The 21,046-nt window shown below is 39.9% G+C and overlaps 1 long non-coding RNA gene across 1 annotated transcript; it reads left to right on the forward strand.

Moving 5' to 3' along the window:
• Positions 1 to 387: 387 nt before the first annotated feature.
• LOC141600566 (uncharacterized) lies at positions 388 to 2,449 on the forward strand. Its single transcript, XR_012524331.1, has 3 exons — positions 388 to 517; positions 611 to 683; positions 2,340 to 2,449. It is a non-coding gene; the product is annotated as an uncharacterized LOC141600566 (long non-coding RNA).
• Positions 2,450 to 21,046: the final 18,597 nt, after the last annotated feature.

Raw genomic sequence — 21,046 nt, forward strand, 5'->3', positions numbered from 1 at the left:
AGTAATTTAATTAAAGCTATAAGTTTTAAAGCTTACGTTATATAAAAATATACGTCTTCGTCGGATAGAAATGATAATAGTAATAATAATAATAACTATATTAATAATAAAGTTCCGTCTTAAATTATAGTAGGTTTAGGACGAATTTCCGTCTAGCAAAGACCGTCACATGCTCACATGTGAGTCTAGACTTATCTACTCTCGACCTATCCCGGGGCGACAACACACCCCTCAATTTTGGCACCCAACTAATATAATAATAATATTTTCACTCTCCCTCACACTCTCTGACCAACCATATCCCACCAACAACCCCCATTCATTTTCGAAATCCCTGGGTAAAAGAATGGAACACCTGCAAACAACAATTCTGCATCTGTAAAAAAAACAAAACTCAAAACAGGCTCAAGGAACCCATTAATGGCGACTTAAAATCCTAGATTTCTCGCTCAATTTTCGACCAAACTCAATAATTCTTGCACCATTCTTCTCCTTATCTCTTCCTTCATCTTTTAAGGTAAGAAAGGCATAGCCTTGTGAAGTTCTCGTCTCGACCCGTCTCATAAATGTGACGTTTATAAACTAACTCGGCTCTTATTACGGTTTTTAGGTGAAGACTTTGAGGACCCCGAAGGAAACTCGTTCATAATAGACCATTCCCTTGAAGATTGAAGAAAGTTAAGGTAACCGTGATAGGTTACTCGACAAACGTCGGGAAACTCCGCCCCTTTCTACTCGTTTTTGCCTTATTTTTCGCAAAGTTGAAGTCTTTATGTGCTTCCCCATAGATGGAGTTGATTTTGTTGTGTTTGTGCTCATTTTTCATGGTTGTTTGGACCCCTTTTGGTCCGTTTTCTTGCTGAGTTCGGGTAAGGGGAAGAAGTCGAGTTCTCTGTTCTGCCATGGTTTATTTTTAACTGTTGACTTCGTTTTGGTCGAGTAGAAATGTCGCTGGTTTCTCGTCTGGACTGTTTATGTTGCTAGGGACGGTGTATGTTGACTACAGCGTCCTACCTGTTCGGTAGCGGATACCTCCGTCTCTTGGACTGACCTCTTACTTGCAGGGTCATGCTTCCCCTGTACGCAATGGTTAATCCCCTCTCCCCTGTTTCTGAAACCTGCACTGATGATGCGTTTTCCTGAAGCATGAATTGAATTGTTGGGCTCACAAGTCTGCAAGTTTTGGACTGGTTTTGTTTTGGGTTTGGTGTGCAGCTGTCCTCCTTCTTCTTTATTTCGTGTTTACTGGGTGGCCAAGCACACTGATACATGTCCTCTTCTTTCTTTATTATATGATCACTGTGTTTGCCATATTGATGCCGTGTTCCTTTTTTTTTCTTTTTTTTGTGATTAATGATGTTGGACTCACCAACATTCAATGCTTGGGCTCAAACCATGAAAACTTTTGGACTCACCTCTTCATTTTATTTGGACCAAATTTTTGGATGTTTGTGGGCTCATCATTACTAAATTTTTGGGCCCAATTTGTCGCTTGCATTGGATTGTTTGCATTTCGTAAATTTCCACATGACGTAAATTATCCATTACCACTTGTTATATTTTATTTATTATATTTAGCCGACATGTATAATTATAAAATGAAATGTTTATTTTATACGCTCAAGTATGAAAGGATGATTATAAATAAATACTTGTGAGAGTCGTATTCTTGTAGAAATGCCATGATACTACCGTATATGCTTGATTTACATTTACGCCCTACTTGTGCTGTTCTGGCAAGTACGGGTTTGGCCCGCTGTCTTTGCTTACGCAAGTATGGTTTTGGCCACTTGTCTTTGTCTTTGGCAAGTGAGTCATATCTTAGTCCTTCCGCCACTTTCGTGCTTTGTTCGCGATTGGGGTACTCGGTCTCTATTAGTAGCCGAGTCTTGGGTGCGTGCTGTGCTGGCGCACGTCGAATCGGGATGTACACCCGAGAATCTGCAGATTTAGACTAGGACCGTATCATTATCGTAGTCCTACCCGGGGAAATTATAGTCTAAGAGTAGTAAATGTTAGCATTTTGGATGGTATATTGGTCATATCTCCTTGATTTACGTGCTCATGACTAAGTGGTACTTATGTTGCTCCCTTACATTCTTCCTCCATTATTTAACATTGTTTATGCTTTGCTTACTTTCCTGTCTTATTCCTTTCCTTATTTATGAATCTTTGAACATGCATGCTCATTTGCATAGTTACAATTCAACTCATTCTCATCTTACTTAATCTGATCATTTATTTATGTGTTTTGTCATGTTCGTCTTGATGTTTTGTGGCTGGGAGAACCTTGAGTTACTCCCCACTGACTGTGGCTTTCATGTTTACATGAATGACAGGTTGGTGAAGATGCTTATATGGGGTTTGACGTGTGAGCTAGCGAGTACCCCGGACTTTTAGATTTCCTATTTACCGCTTAGACTCACCTATTTCTTTATGTCATTCGAGGGATATAATTTCCCCACTTTTGACCGTTTTATTTGTATGGACCCTAGTTTTTATTTCCGTTTTTCCTTCTGTCGAATGTTAGTGACTCGCGCATGCTAAACTCTATCTACTAAATAAAAATTTTAAAAACTTCACATTTTTCGCATATATTTAGTAGTTTACTTTCCGCTTTATCGCGGGGTGTCACAGTTGGTATCAGAGCCTTTGTAGCTCCCGACGCACACACGTGTACCCCAACTTAAATTTTGAACTTGACCTTGAAATAATGAATGAGAGATGGGTAGAACTAAGGACCTAAGTTGGTAGTCTTCTTGTGTATGCTATTTGTTAAGTACTAACTCGTTTGACTCTCTTTGGTGCTTTAAGAAGATGGTGCGACCAAACAATGTGGAGAATACTATCTTGCAAGCCCTTACTCAAATTCTTCAAAATCAACAAAATGTCAATGTTCAAGCCCATCCCGCTCCACAAGTGGTAGATCATCAAGGAAGTTTTTCTTGGATTGCAAGTCAACTAGCAAGAAACAAGGCTAGGACCTATGGTGGTGAAGTGGATCCTATTGAGCTTTCCGAGTGGTTTCGTGACATGGAGAAGAATTTCTCTCTTTATGATGTTCAAGATCGAGACAAAGTGAAGCTTGCCTCTCATTTCCTTGTGAAGGAGGCCGATAGGTGGTGGACTATTACCGGACCTTCCGTCACTCAAGACCCCACCTTTGATTGGAACCGTTTCAAGACTCTTGTGGAAACTCGTTTCTACCCTAAGGAACTCAAGCAACAAAAATTGAAGGAGTTCATTGATTTCAAGCAAGGAGGCCTATCCGTTCAAGCTTTCACCAACAAATTCAATGATCTTGCTCACTTTGCCCCAAAGTTTGTGAAAGATGAAGATGAACGTGTCTACTTCTACCGAAGCAAGTTGAATCCCAAGTTGGAAAGTATGGTGAGAAGAGACTCCACAACCTTTGTGGCGGTCTATGATGATGCTCTTTGGGCCGAAAATTCCTTGAAGGCTATTGATAATGATGCCAAGACTCGTTCCCACTCTACTTCTTACCGTCCCAACTTTCATGGCAAGAGACCCTTTGTGCCTTCTCCTTCACAAAACAATCCTAACAAGAGGTTTGCACCAAGAGCACAAGAACCAAGAGTGCAAGAACCAAGGAGGCAAGAGCCTAGTGGGCAAGTTTCCCAATCAAGCAACAACAACCTCAATTTGGAGAAAGCTCGCAAGTGCTTCAATTGTAAGCAAGCCGTTCACCCCGGAGTTGGATGCTACAATCGACCTTTGAATTGCTACATTTGTAAGAAGCCCGGACATCGTGCCAATGCTTGTCCCGAGAAGAAGGATGATCCTACTCCTAAAGCCAAGCCAAGAGGAACCATCTTTGTCATGAGTCGTGCCGAAGCCGCCGCTCATCCCGACATCATTACGGGTATGTTCTCTATTTTTGATCAACCATGCCTTATACTTTTCGATACCGGCGCATCTTTATCTTTTATTTCTTCCAAGTTTTCGGAAAAGTTAGCTCTTGAGCAAATACCTAGTGAGGATACCCCTATATCCTTACCTTCCGGAGAAATCATTTCATGCTCCTACTTCTTTCCCGATGTCCCTATCATAATTTCGGGAAATCGTTTCCCCGCTAACCTACTTCGTTTTCCACTTGAGGAATTCGATGTGATTTTGGGTATGAATTGGTTGTCCAAGTATGATGCAAGATTCGAGTGTAGAGATCAAAAGATTCGCCTCAAAAGTCCGCTAGGAACCCGTGTATCCTATAAAGGAGTTCGTTCTCATGAAGGTGTGAAGTTGATTTCCGCGTTGAAGTTGATGAGTATGGAGAGGAAAGGTCACCAAGTCTTTTTATGTGTGGTGACTTCTACTTCTTCTTCTTTGCCGAAGCTTGAAGAAGTACCCGTGGTGTGTGAGTTCGCCGATGTTTTTCCCGAGGAGTTGCCCGGGATACCTCCCGAGCGTGACGTGGAATTTTCTATCGACCTTGTGCCCGGAACCGGACCGATTGCTAAAGCTCCTTACCGTATGGCTCCAACCGAACTTAAAGAGTTAAGGAAGCAACTTGATGAGATGATTGAGAAAGGATTTATTCGACCTAGTGCCTCACCTTGGGGTGCCCCGTTCTCTTTGTGAAGAAAAAGATGGATTTGAGACTTTGTATCGATTATCGTGAGCTTAACCGTGCTACTATTAAGAACAAGTACCCTCTACCTAGGATTGAAGATTTGTTTGATCAACTCAAAGGTGCCTCTACATTCTCCAAGATTGATCTAAGATCCGGTTATCATCAAATTCCCGTTCGTGATTCCGATATTCCAAAAACCGCCTTTAGCACGAGATATGGACATTTCGAGTTTAAGGTGAGGCCCTTTGGTTTAACCAATGCCCCCGCTATCTTCATGGACCAAATGAACCGAACTTTTAGTGAGTTCTTGGACAAGTGTGTTGTGGTCTTCATCGACGATATTCTCATCTTTTCTAAATCCGAGGAAGAGCATGCCGATCATCTTCGTACCATCTTAGAGATTCTTCGTCGTCAAAAGTGGTTTGCCAAATTTTCCAAGTGTGAATTTTGGTTGTCTAAGGTGTCATTTCTTGGTCATGTGATATCTAAGGAAGGTGTTATGGTGGATCCTTCGAAGATTGAAGCCGTGATGGAATGGAAGAGCCCGACCAATGTTGGTGAGATCCGTAGTTTCTTGGGTTTGGCGGGTTATTACCGTCGCTTTGTAAAGGACTTTTCTAAGCTTGCTAGACCGATGACTCAACTTTTGAAGAAAGAGACCAAATTCTTGTGGACCGAAGCTTGTGAAGTAGCGTTTCAAGAGTTGAAGAGAAGATTGACTACCGCTCCCGTGTTGACCTTACCCGAGGATGGAGTGGACTTTGATGTGTTTTGTGATGCTTCTAAGATGGGTTTAGGTTGTGTTCTCATGCAAAATAGGAAGGTTGTTGCTTATGCTTCATGACAATTGAGAGTTCATGAAGTGAACTACCCTACCCACGATCTTGAGTTAGCCGCCGTTGTTCATGCCTTAAAGATGTGGAGACACTACCTCATTGGAGTTCATTGCCGTATCTACACCGATCATAAGAGTTTGAGGTATATTTTCACCCAAAAAGAGTTGAATATGAGACAACGTCGTTGGTTGGAATTAGTGAATGACTATGATTTGGAGTTGTTATATCACGAAGGAAAGGCAAATGTGGTTGCCGATGCTCTTAGTAGGAAGTCGACTCACTCCTTGAGTGCCATCCGTGTACTTCCCGATGACCTTTGTACCGAATTTCGTAAGTTAAGTTTGCAAATAGTGGAAAGTGGCTTTGATTACCTTGGTGCTATGGTTGCCGAACCCGTTATTCTTCGTGAGATCCGTGATAACCTTGTGGATGATGCTACTTTCAAAAGATTCCAAGCCAAGCTTCTTGAAGGGAAAGCTAAAGATTGTGAGATTGATGCTAGTGGATACCTTCGTTACCAAAGCCGCATGTATGTCCCCGATGCCGAAATTTGAGAAAGAGAGTTCTTGATGAAGCCCATCTATCCCCTTATTCAATCCACCCTGGAGGAGACAAGATGTATAAGGATTTGAAGCTTCAATTTTGGTGGCCTAACATGAAGAATGACATTGTGACTTATGTTGGGAAATGCCTCACTTGTCAACAAGTGAAGATTGAGCATAAGAGACCCGGAGGTTTGCTACAACCCTTGGATGTGCCTTTATGGAAATGGGAATCTATCTCTATGGATTTTGTTATGGCCTTGCCTAAGACCGTTGGTGGAAAGGATGCCGTATGGGTGATTGTGGATAGATTGACCAAGTGTGCTAGGTTCATCCCCATAAAAGAGACTTGGAGTCTAGATAGGCTTGTTAATGCCTATGTTGAGGAGATTGTTCGTTACCATGGTGTCCCTAAGGAGATCGTGTCGGATCGTGACCCAAGATTTTGTTCGAGATTTTGGAAGGCTTTGCAAGATGCTATGGGTAGTAAGTTGTTGATGAGTACCGCTTTCCATGCCGCTACCGATGGACAAACCGAAAGGACGATTCAAACTCTTGAAGATTTGTTGCGTGCTTGTGTCCTTGATTTCCATATTAGTTGGGAGAAGAGCCTACCTTTGGTGGAATTTTCCTACAATAATAGTTACCATGCCTCCATCAAGATGGCTCCTTATGAAGCTTTATATGGAAGAAAGTGCCGTAGTCCGATTTGTTGGGATCAAGCAAGTGATGTTCGTGATCTAGGACCCGACAAGCTAGCTGAAACAATTGGCCAAGTGAAGATCATCCGAGAAAGAATGAAAGCCGCCCAAGATTGCCAAAAGTCTTATGCCGATGTTCGCCGTCGACCCTTGGAGTTTGAAATTGGTGATAAAGTGTTCTTGAAGGTTTCTCCTATGAAAGGAGTAAAGAGATTTGGAGTTAAAGGGAAGTTGAGCCCAAAGTACATTGGACCTTATGATGTGGTGAAAAGGATTGGTGTCGTGGCTTACAAATTGGATTTGCCCCCGAGTTTGGGTAAAGTTCATGATGTGTTCCATGTATCTCAACTTAGGAAGTACATTAGTGACCCGAGTCATGTGTTGCAAAATGAAATTCCCGAGCTTGAGCCAAGTCTTTCTTTCGAAGAGAGACCGATTCGCATTTTGGATAAGAAAGACAAAAAGTTGAGGAGTAAAGTTGTCCCCTTATTGAAAGTTTTATGGAAGTGCGGTGACGTGGAAGAAGTGACTTGGGAACCGGAAGCTTCTATGCGTATCAAGTACCCATATTTGTTTTCTTAAGGTAATTATTCTTACTTCAAGTTTCGAGGACGAAACTTTTTAAAAGGAGGGGTAATTGTAACACCCGCCCTTTTCGTATAATTTTTTCATAAAGAAAAATAATATTTTCCCATTACTTTAACTAGTTAATTCCATTATGTTAATAAAGTAATTTAATTAAAGCTATAAGTTTTAAAGCTTACGTTATATAAAAATATACGTCTTCGTCGGATAGAAATGATAATAGTAATAATAATAATAACTATATTAATAATAAAGTTCCGTCTTAAATTATAGTAGGTTTAAGACGAATTTCCGTCTAGCAAAGACCATCACATGCTCACATGTGAGTCTAGACTTATCTACTTTCGACCTATCCCGGGGCGACAACACACCCCTCAATTTTGGCACCCAACTAATATAATAATAATATTTTCACTCTCCCTCACACTCTCTGACCAACCATATCCCACCAACAACCCCCATTCATTTTCGAAATCCCTGGGTAAAAGAATGGAACACCTGCAAACAACAATTCTGCATCTGTAAAAAAACAAAACTCAAAACAGGCTCAAGGAACCCATTAATAGCGACTTAAAATCCTAGATTTCTCGCTCAATTTTCGACCAAACTCAATAATTCTTGCACCATTCTTCTCCTTATCTCTTCCTTCATCTTTTAAGGTAAGAAAGGCATAGCCTTGTGAAGTTCTCGTCTCGACCCGTCTCATAAATCTGACGTTTTTAAACTAACTCGGCTCTTATTACGGTTTTTAGGTGAATACTTTGAGGACCCCGAAGGAAACTCGTTCATAATAGACCATTCCCTTGAAGATTGAAGAAAGTTAAGGTAACCGTGATAGGTTACTCGACAAACGTCGGGAAACTCCGCCCCTTTCTACTCATTTTTGCCTTATTTTTCGCAAAGTTGAAGTCTTTATGTGCTTCCCCATAGATGGAGTTGATTTTGTTGTGTTTGTGCTCATTTTTCATGGTTGTTTGGACCCCTTTTGGTCCGTTTTCTTGCTGAGTTCGGGTAAGGGGAAGAAGTTGAGTTCTCTGTTCTGCCATGGTTTATTTTTAACTGTTGACTTCGTTTTGGTCGAGTAGAAATGTCGATGGTTTCTCGTCTGGACTGTTTATGTTGCTAGGGACTGTGTATGTTGACTACAGCGTCCTACCTGTTCGGTAGCGGATACCTCCGTCTCTTGGACTGACCTCTTACTTGCAGGGTCATGCTTCCCCTGTACGCAATGGTTAATCCCCTCTCCCCTGTTTCTGAAACCTGCACTGATGATGCGTTTTCCTGAAGCATGAATTGAATTGTTGGGCTCACAAGTCCGCAAGTTTTGACCGGTTTTTTGTTTTGGGTTTGGTGTGCAGCTGTCCTCCTTCTTCTTTATTTCGTGTTTACTGGGTTGCCAAGCACACTGATACATGTCCTCTTCTTTCTTTATTATATGATCACTGTGTTTGCCATATTGATGCCGTGTTCCTTTTTTTTTCTTTATTTTGTGATTACTGATGTTGGACTCACCAACATTCAATGCTTGGGCTCAAACCATGAAAACTTTTGGACTCACCTCTTCATTTTATTTGGACCAAATTTTTGGATGTTTGTGGGCTCATCATTACTAAATTTTTGGGCCCAATTTGTCGCTTGCATTGGATTGTTTGCATTTCGTAAATTTCCACATGACGTAAATTATCCATTACCACTTGTTATATTTTATTTATTGTATTTAGCCGACATGTATAATTATAAAATGAAATGTTTATTTTATACGCTCAAGTATGAAAGGATGATTATAAATAATTACTTGTGAGAGTCGTATTCTTGTAGAAATGCCATGATACTACCGTATATGCTTGATTTACATTTACGCCCTACTTGTGCTGTTCTGGCAAGTACGGGTTTGGCCTGCTTGTGCTGTTCTGGCAAGTATGGTTTTGGCCACTTGTCTTGTGCTGGCAAGTGAGTCATATCTTAGTCCTTCCGCCACTTTCGTGCTGTTCTGGCGATTGGGGTACTCGGTCTCTATTAGTAGCCGAGTCTTGGGTGCGTGCTGTGCTGGCGCACGTCGAATCGGGATGTACACCCGAGAATCTGCATATTTAGACTAGGACCGTATCATTATCGTAGTCCTACCCGGGGAAATTATAGTCTAAGAGTAGTAAATGTTAGCATTTTGGATGGTATATTGGTCATATCTCCTTGATTTACGTGCTCATGGCTAAGTGGTACTTATGTTGCTCCCTTACATTCTTCCTCCATTATTTAACATTGTTTATGCTTTGCTTACTTGCCTGTCTTATTCCTTTCCTTATTTATGAATCTTTGAACATGCATGCTCATTTGCATAGTTACAATTCAACTCATTCTCATCTTACTTAATCTGATCATTTATTTATGTGTTTTGCCATGTTCGTCTTGAAGTTTTGTGGCTGGGAGAACCTTGAGTTACTCCCCACTGACTATGGCTTTCATGTTTACATGAATGACAGGTTGGTGAAGATGCTTATATGGGGTTTGACGTGTGAGCTAGCGAGTACCCCGGACTTTTAGATTTCCTATTTACCGCTTAGACTCACCTATTTCTTTATGTCATTCGAGGGATATAATTTCCCCACTTTTGACCGTTTTATTTGTATGGACCCTAGTTTTTATTTCCGTTTTTCCTTCTGTCGAATGTTAGTGACTCCCGCATGCTAAACTCTATCTACTAAATAAAAATTTTAAAAACTTCACATTTTTCGCATATATTTAGTAGTTTACTTTCCGCTTTATCGCGGGGTGTCACACCTATGAGATGCAATTTTGAAATATTTCTGACTGTAAGAGAATCCGGGCGTCCTGAGCAGTAATCCGCCCGTCTCTGCAAATCCGTCCGTCCTAGAAAGAAGACGCCCGTCTTCTCTGCTGAGGGAAACAAGAAAAATTTCCTGGACTCAAATCCGTCCGTCTTCAAGAGAATCCGCCCGTCCCGTATCAATTAAATCCGAGCGTCTTCTCTCGAATACGCCCGTCTTTAGGCGAGTTTTATCAAACCCATGAAGAGCAGAATCCGCCCGTATTGGGCAGAATCCGCACGGATTGCCCCTGCAGTTCGAAAATTCCGGTCTTTATAAAACCCCTCCCACCTTCATTCATTCATTCTTTCATTCATAACACTACTTCAAAACATCAAAACCCTCATCCTCTCCATCACAAAAACAAAATCCCTCAACAACATTCACCAAAATCAAATCAAATCATCCTTTCAACAACAAATTAATCACTCCTTCTTCAATAAAAATCAAAACCAAGCACAAAATCTTCAACCTTTGAGTCGATTTTTGAATTCATAAAGGCAAAGCCTTTCACCTTTAAATCGATTTGGGTACACTACAAATTGAAGATTTTTCATTCTTTTCTTGGTTAATTCATCAATGGAAAGGACTAAGGGAGCAACAAAGGCAACAAAGCCACCAAAGACATTTTCACAAAGGCAAAAGGCTCTTCAAGCAAAGAAAGCATTGGCTATGGTGGTAGCAACACCAAACTTGGAAGTGCAACAACAACAACAACCTTCTATGGGAGCAACAACATCTTCTACTCCGGAAATCGATCAACTTTTGCATTATCCGGAGGTAACTTTTATTTCCGAAACCCATAAAAATACTTTTGCCAAGTTTGCTAGGAAATCATTTCAATCCACCAAATTTATTTGTGAAGACACCTTGGGAAAGTTGGGTGTCCTTGAGCAAACTAGAGCCTTTTTCAAAGCCATGGGGTTAGAAAAATTATTTGAATCAAAAGAGTTGACATACCCCTCCCTTACCTTGGAATTTTTGAGTTCTTTGAAAGTCACCAAAGTTGAGAGTAGGGAGAATCTCGAGTTTTGTCTAGCTAATGTTAGTAGACGCATTTCCTTTAGGGAATTGGGTGGAATCTTGGGTCTTAGTGATGAACCGAGTTATTTTAAGAATTATGGAAAGTATGACCCCGACCCTCTTTGGGAGGCAATTTCCGGGAGGAAATTTGAGGACTTTCATGCGAGTCGTGCTCTTTTAGTCCACCATCCGGGCATAAGAGTATGGCACAAGGTCATGGGAAACACCATTATTGCAAGGAAAGATACCAACCATTTCACCAAACTTGATTTTATTCTTCTTGAATCGGCTTTGAACATTGGAAGAGTACACACCAAGCCTTACAATTCTTTGAGGCTCTTGGTAGATAGATGGCTCAACATTGATTGTGGGAAGAAGGGCACTACCGTTATTGTCAATGGCGGCCTAGTCACTATCCTAGCTAAGTACTTTGATCCTAACTTCAATAAGGATAACAAGTATAAAGCAAAGGAGGGTGGTCATCTTGTTGATTTGCATACTATGATACACAAGTACAAGTGGGTTGCCCATAACCCCCTTGACACTAAGTATGGATGGCTCACTAGTGAAGCTAGATCGTTCACTTTGCCTTCAAAGATTTGTCGTCTAAGTGTCCACCGGACCAATTATCTACTTCCCCTTTCTAAAGAGGCCGAGTATATTATTCAACAACAAAAGGGTGAACTTGAAATGCCCTCCTCTTCCATTGTCATACCACCTTACCCCTTTGAGTATCAAGAGTTCAAGCCGGAAGGAGTCGAAGCAAGAAATGATTATGTGACTCTTCTCATGCAAGCAATGCACAAGCAAGCCTTTGAGGATCGTAAAAATACTTACTTGGCTCAATATTCACCCCTCCTACACTTAGCTAGACAAGGACTACTTGATCCATCATGTCCTTTGCTTAGTTGGGCGGATAGAGAAGTCCTATTTCCGGGTGCATCTAGGGTCGTTTCGGGTGACAATGAGGTTGTTGGTAATGAAGAAGTTGATGATAACATTGGTGAAGAAGCAATTGAAGAAGGAGGAGAGGATGGTGAAGAAGATGAAGAGCAAGATAAGGAAGAAAGTGATGAAGCAAATGAAGAGGGAAGTGGCAATGTGACCACTTCTAATGAGGAAAGTGATGGTGATAACATGATGGAAGATTAGCAAGCCTTGGAGGCTCCTACCCTCTTATGGTTTGTCTATTTCTCTCTTTGTTTTTAATTATTTTTCTTGATCATTGTTGGAAAAGTCCTAGCACCATAGAGGACTCACACCTCGGTACCAATGAGGTGTTCTCATTTTATTGTTCTCATTTTCAAAATCCAAAATGACAAATTAGCTTCATGCATTGCATAGTGTGTGCATGAACTACACCCATCCTTGGACATTAGCAATAGTGTCTCACTCGGTTTGGGGAAGTTAATGCATACACAACGGGAGGTAATTTAAATTATCCTCTCCGTCATAACAAAAACCATGCATCATGTAGTAGAGCTTAGTGTAGATTGCATTTAGCATAGAAATCATGCATCATCTTTGCATAATTTCCATCATTTTGGCCATTGAGGACAATGCCCACATTAGTGTGGGGATGGGAATTCTAACATTTAACTCTTATTCAAAAATCCAAAAAAATTGAAAAATTTCGAAAATCGTAAAAATTTGAAAATTAAAAACCCAAAAACATGTTTATTTCCTTTTATAGTCTTGTGTATATTGTTTTGTATATATTGTGTTTGTTCTATCCTTGTTTACATTGATCGACTACGCCACATCCGAGACATGAGGATATTGAAGACCGCATGGTATGATCTTTCCAAATCTCCTTTTTTCTCTTTATGTTAATGACTATGTGGCTTTATTTTGATTGATGCGGTATAACAATGTGAACTTAGGACTTGCATTTAGTTTATATTTCATATTAGTTGATAGAATCACTTGCATTAGGATGTTTATATTAGTTGCATCATGGCATGTAGTTGCATGTTAGAAATGTTTTGAAAATGCCTAATTAGGAACTTTGACAAGAGCAACTAAGCCATTACAAATACTTGTTCAACTTAAAACTTTGCCTACTAGAATGGTTGTAAAACACCCTAGATAGTGTCATACTAGTATCTTTTGACTCATGACCCAAGGCCTAGTCAAGGGTTTGCATGTGAGTCACCTATCCAACCCCGTGATGCGATGTGGACTTGGTTAACTTGTCTAGGTGACCTTGTTTGACCTTGTGGTAAGGCAACCCAAAAATATTTTCTATCAATAAGCTTGAAGTGCTCATTTCAAAGAATTTTGTCATGTGGAAGTAATTTAATGCCAAGGAAACCTCAAATGTTATGAATTGTTGAATGTTGAGAAACTTAAGTTGTTTTGATGGAGGCGTACCACTTCGATGTGCTTTGGTGCGGGATCCATTGAATTGGGCCCCCACACGGTTGTGAATTCGGCCGCCCAGAAACAGAGTGACTATCACCCCGAAAAGCTATTGTCTAGAGGTTAAACGGTTGCCTAATAAGCGATTGGCGAAAGCAAAGGACACTAGCTCGGAAGGGACAAACCCCATCTTAAATTTTTGAAATGTGAAAGTGAAATGAGGACAATTTTGAATACTAGTCATATCCACCCATTGTGTATAAAGATTTGAGCATTTCATTCCCAAAAAGCCTTTTTGTCAAACCGCTTGGTCAAGCTTGGGACGATCCATGACCTTTACTTTTGTAGAGAATTCGAGACTTGTCATGTCATATGCTACTAGCATCATAGGGATCATCATTCCACCACCATCCGATCGCTCTTGACGAAAGCATTTGGAAATTGAGGACGAAAGTAGTCTAGTTTAACACCATTTGGAGTTGATTTAGTGTCATCCTTTTAGCCTTAGTAATTTGTTGAACTAGTATTTGTGAAGGATTACATGCTCTTAAATTTTGTTCCTCTTTAGTGCCTCCGCCACTTGATGAGGAAGTGGCTATTCTTTTGTAGATGCATCCATTACGTGATTTTGTGTGCCTAATGTTTGGATGTGTCGCCATTTTGGCAAGACCCACCTTGCCTTGCAAGAAGGCATCCTACCTCATGGTTGTCTTGTTGTGAGTTGAAGGGGCGGAGTAAGACCCGCTAATTGTCTCATATCGGCTATATTATTAGGATAGGTTAGTATTGGTCCTAGTCTTTGTCACCTCTTTACTCGGGACGAGCAAAGGTTCGGTTTGGGGTTATTTGATGTGACCATAATTAGCGCATATTTAGTCCCCGAATTAGCCTTGTTCCCATGCTTTTTAGTGCATATTTGGGTCATTTATTATCTTTAGTTCTTTGTTTTGCATATTCTTTGAGATTTTGATCCCTTGGTAGGAAAGGAGTAAGAATCTTGCATTTTCATGGCAAAACAAGACTAAATTAATCGAATCCAATGACCAAGCCTCAAGGAGAGACAAGTTTAGAAAGCCTTTGTACATATGATAGTAGATGAGCAATGTTGAGAAAGGATCCTTGAGTCCCCAAGGAAATCCCCAAGGAATTCATGAAGAAAAGGGAAGAAAAGAAGAAGAATTTGTGCTAAGCTACAATCCGAGCGGATTGTCTCCAATCCGCCCGTCTCCTCACAGCACAATCCGAGCGGTTTCCTCCAAAGACGCTCGGATTGCACCGCCAGAATCCGCCCGGATTCCCTCGAATCCGCTCGTCTTCCACCACCAGAATCCGCCCGTCCCGACACCAATACGCCCGGATTCCTCTACAGCGCGATTTCCTCTTCTCCAAGTTAAAAAGAAAGAAGCCCTTCCTTCGGAAAATACCGGCTCCTCCCTGCTCAATCTAAAAAGTGTAATTACTAGTTTAGCCCTTAGTTAACCCTAATGCATCCTCCCTAATTTCCACTATAAATACCCCATTAGTCTAATTAGAGGAGCATGTTCTTCTTATCAATAATTAGAGTAGTTAATATCAATCAAATCTCTCTTTAGTTTTGTAATCAACAATTAATCAAGTTCTAATACAAGTTTTATTTCCTTAATCTCTCTTTTGTTCATCCTTTATTTTGGGTAATTGAAGATTATTTGGGTTATTGTTGGGAGATTGACAACCTCTCAATCAAGCATCAAGTACTTCTTTTATCTTTGCTTTATTATTGGAATCATTAGTAGGTATAATTCTCTTAATCCCTTTTTAATTATTGTTAATTACTTTCATTTATTCATCATGTTTCACTTTGTTGGTATGATTGACAACCTTGCTAGCATGATCAACATGATAATGAGTGAGTAGTCTCTTAGCTAGGGTTAATGGGTGATTAGGGGAAACCAACATGGGGAATGATTCATGCTTAAACTAATATGCTTTCATGTTTTATTTGCTTGCTTGTTTTGATCTCAACTCATGCACATGTTATATTTGATGAAATGCTAAGCCTATGAATCCTTGCATTTACTACCATCTCCTATCTTTTCAATGAGACTTGTAAGACATAACCCAACTCGAGTCTCATTAGACCATGCATGTTGTTGAGTAGGGAAGATTAAGTCGACTTGTAGGTGTTGTACAATCTAATCGATTCGGCTCCGGGACCCAAACTTTCCTAGGATTGTAAGATATAACCCAACTCAATCCATCGCAACAATATTTGCTTGCTTATAATTTGAGAACATGTTTGTATGATCAATTCCCATGATTCCCCTAGGATCCCATGACACCCTAGTGCTTTTTAATCAATTGTTTACACCCCTTTTAATTCATCTTGCTAGTTTATTTTCATTGCTATTTTAGTTAGTGACCTTCTACATCAACCCAATTTGTGACACCCCTAAGACACCACTAGTTTCAATAGAAATCTCATTTCAATTCCCGTCCCTTGGGATCCGACCTTTACTTGCCTCTTTATTAATTGTAGAGTTGTTTGTGAAGTTATAAATTGTGTTTTGATTCGGACGTGACCCAACGACCACACCTTTAATTGTGAACACGAAACGGACCGATCACTCATACCGCGACGGTTTAATCCGGGTTTCGGTGATAACATTTGGTTAATTACATTTAAAAGGCATTTTAAAAACTTTTATTCATTCCTTTACATTTCAAAAACAAATATATTAGTCATACATGCATACTCATCCTTGGTTCCACATACCATGTCGGTTTAAGTCTGAGTACGATGATGAACATTGACTAATTACAAACAATGAGCTTAATATAATTACTTCATAATCAATATTTTCAAAAACCATTCATGTCAAGCTTGCAAAAACGAAACTGACATCGAATATCGTCAATACAGTGATGATTATTCAAGACTCGTTCTTCACATTAATACAAAAGCGGTATAACCGACCTTTTCAAACAAAGACGGGTTCAAATACCCCTTTACAAACCGTTTTACAAACGTTTTCAACAGTCAGAAGAGGTCCCTTTGGATCGTCTGCTGCCTCGCGCCTATACGGGCTTACTAATTTCCAGTTTTCAAACCAAGACAGGTCCCTTTGCATCGCATGATGGCTCACGCCTCAATAGACTGCCTGATGCAGGTCCTGCTTCCTTTCCAGCACTTGTCTAAGACGATCCCGACTTCGGTTAACCCGAATACAGGACGGGTCAGATGGCCAGCCTGCCCCTTTACTTTGTATTTGCAAAATGTCTTTCTAAGACAAATGGATCACGTTATGCACCATAAACTTGTGGATGCGCATTCATGCATTTACTAAATAAACTTGCGGTTGCGCATTCATGCATTTAAACAAATGGATGTTTAATTTTCGTCTTGCATGCAAATCAACACTAAATCAAACTTGACATCAATTACTTGATATTTGGATACACAACCGACATAGAAAGCTCACATGTTAGGTTTAAACTTGAGGATGCGCATTCATGCATTTACCCGTTTTATCAACTTTTGCATTTAACCAACCAAGATCGATCAGTAGAGGCCGCTACCGTGGGCGGGATTGGGTGTCCGATTAAAGGGCTTCCCAATATGTCCCTTTACCTATTACTCAGAAACTTTGAATAGTGGACGACCTTATCCAGGGCAGACGAGAGTCATTCTAGAGATAGGATGCTAAAGAGGGACGACTCCTTATCTTTAGTACCTATGTCAAACACCGCTTTTTGCCTTGGTTGACCTAGGTATAAAGTGGATTTGAACGAGTTCCAAGCATCCCACAAATGCTTGGTGGTGACTCCGAACATCTCTTGCATCGTTTCGAGACCCTTGCCGAGACGAACCGACCGATCTAAAGCGATCTGGTCGAAAGCATTTTTACGCAACCGAGTGTGGCTTTCGGACTGCTGCACGTCGACAGATTGGTTTGGCGTGTAGGTGGGCCCATGTCCACACTGGTCAAATTGGTCGGTCATGCAACGAGACTGGTACCCAAATGGATTTGGACTTACGTGGTCGAGTGATCAAGCACGTGGGCATCTAAGGCAATAGCAAAGGTCTTAGAATGCAAAGGGGAAAGAAAAGGGGCGGACACTCGCGTAAAGAATATGCAAGGCGGAGGCCTCTTGATACATGCGGGACATGAGTATAAGTTCAAAACGAAAGTTCCAGTCACTCTTGTCATTCAGATTCGTTCACTTTATTTAAAAGCTCACTATCTACAAAACTATAGCTATTTTTGGTGTGATGTTTGTTGGCGATGAAAGTACATGAACTTAGCTTTTCAACGAGTGGTCATACTCCTTATTTGGTTAAGTAACGAAGGAGATATAGTCGTTTTAATTTGAGTTGTCCAACTTCTATGTGGGTGACGAACTAACTCATTTACTTCCCTAAATCGAGTCTTATTATTAGTTTCCTTATTTTATTTTGCCTGATAAGTTTAAGGTAGTGTTGTTTATTTCCTTGTTGTTTCTTTCCTAATTTTTGCAAGTTGTAATAACGTAATTTTGCCAATTCTTTAAGGGTCGAGTTTAGGAAAGTTGTTTTTAGGCAGTTTTAGGAGTCCTCTTAGTCGGCTTACTCTACTATAAATAGAGGGCTTTGTATTCAGTTTTATTCATTGAATTGGAGAGTTAATTCAAGTTTTATACTTGTGTGTTCTAATTGCTTGCGAGTTATTAGATTTATTATTTCGTTCTTGCGAGGGTGAGATAATACACATTCATCCTTGCGAGGTTGGATGCCATTCGTGTTCAATTTCGAGTTCCTTGCGAGGGAGGAGAGTTGTTCATGTCATATCCTAGTTTTAGTTGAGGGGTCTTGCAAGATTTTCACAACTAATTCATATCCCTTTTAATTTTCGTGCATATTTCATACAAAAAACACCAAAAACACTTTAATTCCGCTGCATTTTTATTATTCAAAAATCAAAACATCAAAATCCGAGTAGTTTTACATCAATTTGGTAAAACTTGTGCTTATTTTATATCAAAGTGGTATCAGATCCAGGTTTTAGTTTGTTTCTTAACAAACTTATCTTGGGAAGTTCATAGTCATGTCTCGAAGGCAATTCAAACAATTTTGGAAGGAGTTCGAGGAATTTGAGCAACGATTATGGTGGAAGGATTTAGAAAGAGATCTTGTCAAATTGTCGAACCAGATGGAGAAGTTTTAGCGTGACTTTTATCAATCTTGTGAAATAAAGAAACAAGCGACAAAGATCGAGTCTTTTGATGTTTTTCACAAGGAACAAGAAGTGAAGCATCTAGAAGACGTGGAGAAGATGATGGTTGATCTTGTTGAAACGAACGGTCCAGAAGACTGTCAGATAGGCGACTATCAGTTTCAGGATGATGAACCAAAAGAAGAGGACGAGATTATCATAGTAGAGTCATTAAGTGATGATGATCAAATTAAAGATGTGATTGAAGATAACCTATTTTCTTTTGGGGATGAATCTCATACAAAAGGTACTTATTTATTTGATCTAAATCTACCAATTGTTTTTTGATGAAGAATTTGAAGAAGTTTATGATGAAGCTCACGTGGAAGAAAGTGATCATACAAGTTATGACGATGCAAATCAAGATAATCTTAATCTTATGCCAATCTTGGATGAGGAGTTTCTGGACAATAACATTAATTTAGATTCTCAGTTTAAAGAACTGTATTAATTACCAATTGATAATACATTGATAAGAAGCTATATGGTGGGAACTCTAATTTTTTATTGAAGTCAATTTTTATGGAAGCTCATGATGATCTTGTTGTTTCGAGCAACTATTATTTGGATTTTGGTAGAATTGTGCATGGAGGGTGGTGGGGAGGAAAGCACAAGAAAATAAGGCACAAGAATAGAAAGCCTAAGAGAGGAAAGCACGAGAGGGAGCTGAAATCGAGCAACATAGACGAGCTTATGGTTTGTATCGAAGATGATGAGCTGAAAGATGATTCGAGTTCATTGTCAATGTTCATCACCAGTCTTGAAATCAGATTTGTGAGGTTCATATTTTATTCGGGAGGTCGTTGGTCCAAGAATCGGGTCGATTCTTTTTTGAAGAAGGGGAGAATGATACATGAGGGACATGAGTATAAGTTCAAAACGAAAGTTCAAGTCACTCTTGTCATTTAGATTCGTTCACTTTATTTAAAAGCTTAATATCTCCGAAACTATGGCTATTTTTGGTGTGATGTTTGTTGGAGATGAAAGTACATGATCTTAGCTTTCCAACGAGTGGTCACAAGCCTTATTTGGTTAAGTAACGAAGGAGATATTGTCGTTTTAAGTTGAGTTGTCCAACTTCTACGCGGGTGACGAACTAACTCATTTACTTCCCTAAATCGAGTCTTATTATTAGTTTCCTTATTTTATTTTGCCTAATAAGTTTCAGGTAGTGTTGTTTATTTCCTTGTTGTTTCTTTCCTAATTTTGGCAAGTTGTAATAAGGCAATTTTGCCAATTCTCTAAGGGTCGAATTTAGGAAAGTTGTTTTTAGGCAGTTTTAGGAGTCCTCTTAGTCGGCTTACTCTACTATAAATAGAGGGCTTTGTATTCAGTTTTATTCATTGAATTGGAGAGTTAATTCAAGTTTTATACTTGTATGTTCTAATTGCTTGCAAGTTATTAGATTTATTATTTCGTTCTTGCGAGGGTGAGATAATACACATTCATCCTGGCGAGGTTGAGTGCCATTCGTGTTCATATTCTAGTTCCTTGCAAGGGAGGACAGTTGTTCACGTCATATCCTAGTTTTAGTTGAGGAGTCTTGTGAGATTTTCACAACTAATTCATATCCCTTTTAATTTTCATGCATATTTCATACAAAAACACCAAAAACACTTTAAATCCGCTGCATTTTTTATTATTCAAAAATCAAAACATCAAAATCCGAGTAGTTTTACATCAATTTGGTAAAACTTGTGCTTATTTTATATCACCTCTATTTATATTAATCACGAGGTTTAAGTTTAGGAAAAGATAAGATTTGGAAAGATTTCGGAACTATTTTGAAAACTAACGAAAACCGGCCTCGGAAGAGGCGCAGCAGACACTGCAACCTTTCCAAGAGGCGCAGCATCTGCTGTGTTCTTTTTTTAGGCTTTTCCTCCTCAGCAAGAATGATTTTCGCGGGTTGAAATATAAATTAGGGAAGATACGGACTTCCTTACTCCGCAAGCAAGAAATTTCGGAAACTAAAATACTAAAAAATAATTTTAGGAATAAATTCATGAATATTCCGACTCGGACTAACACGGTTTTAGAAAATGAAGATGGTTTTTGACCCGGACTCCAAATGTAATCTAATTACTGTCAAAACGACCGTATAGGCACGTAGATCACGACCAAGGGGTTTACACGACTATTTGAGCTACCACTTGTCGACGAACTTACGATATGTCATAAATCGCTCCGTATGTTTAAACATGCGGCCCAATCATCACTGGGTGTTTGGAGAGAGGTGCAGAAATGAGATATCTACAGCTTGGCTGGGAGTAGTCATAGGATGGGTGACCTCCTGGGAAGGTTTTCGGGATGCGCATGAGTGAGGACAAAATGCGCTGGAAACGATTCGTGTT

The sequence above is a fragment of the Silene latifolia genome, chromosome 1 (genome assembly GCF_048544455.1).
Source record: "Silene latifolia isolate original U9 population chromosome 1, ASM4854445v1, whole genome shotgun sequence".
Classification (NCBI taxonomy): Eukaryota; Viridiplantae; Streptophyta; class Magnoliopsida; order Caryophyllales; family Caryophyllaceae; genus Silene; species Silene latifolia.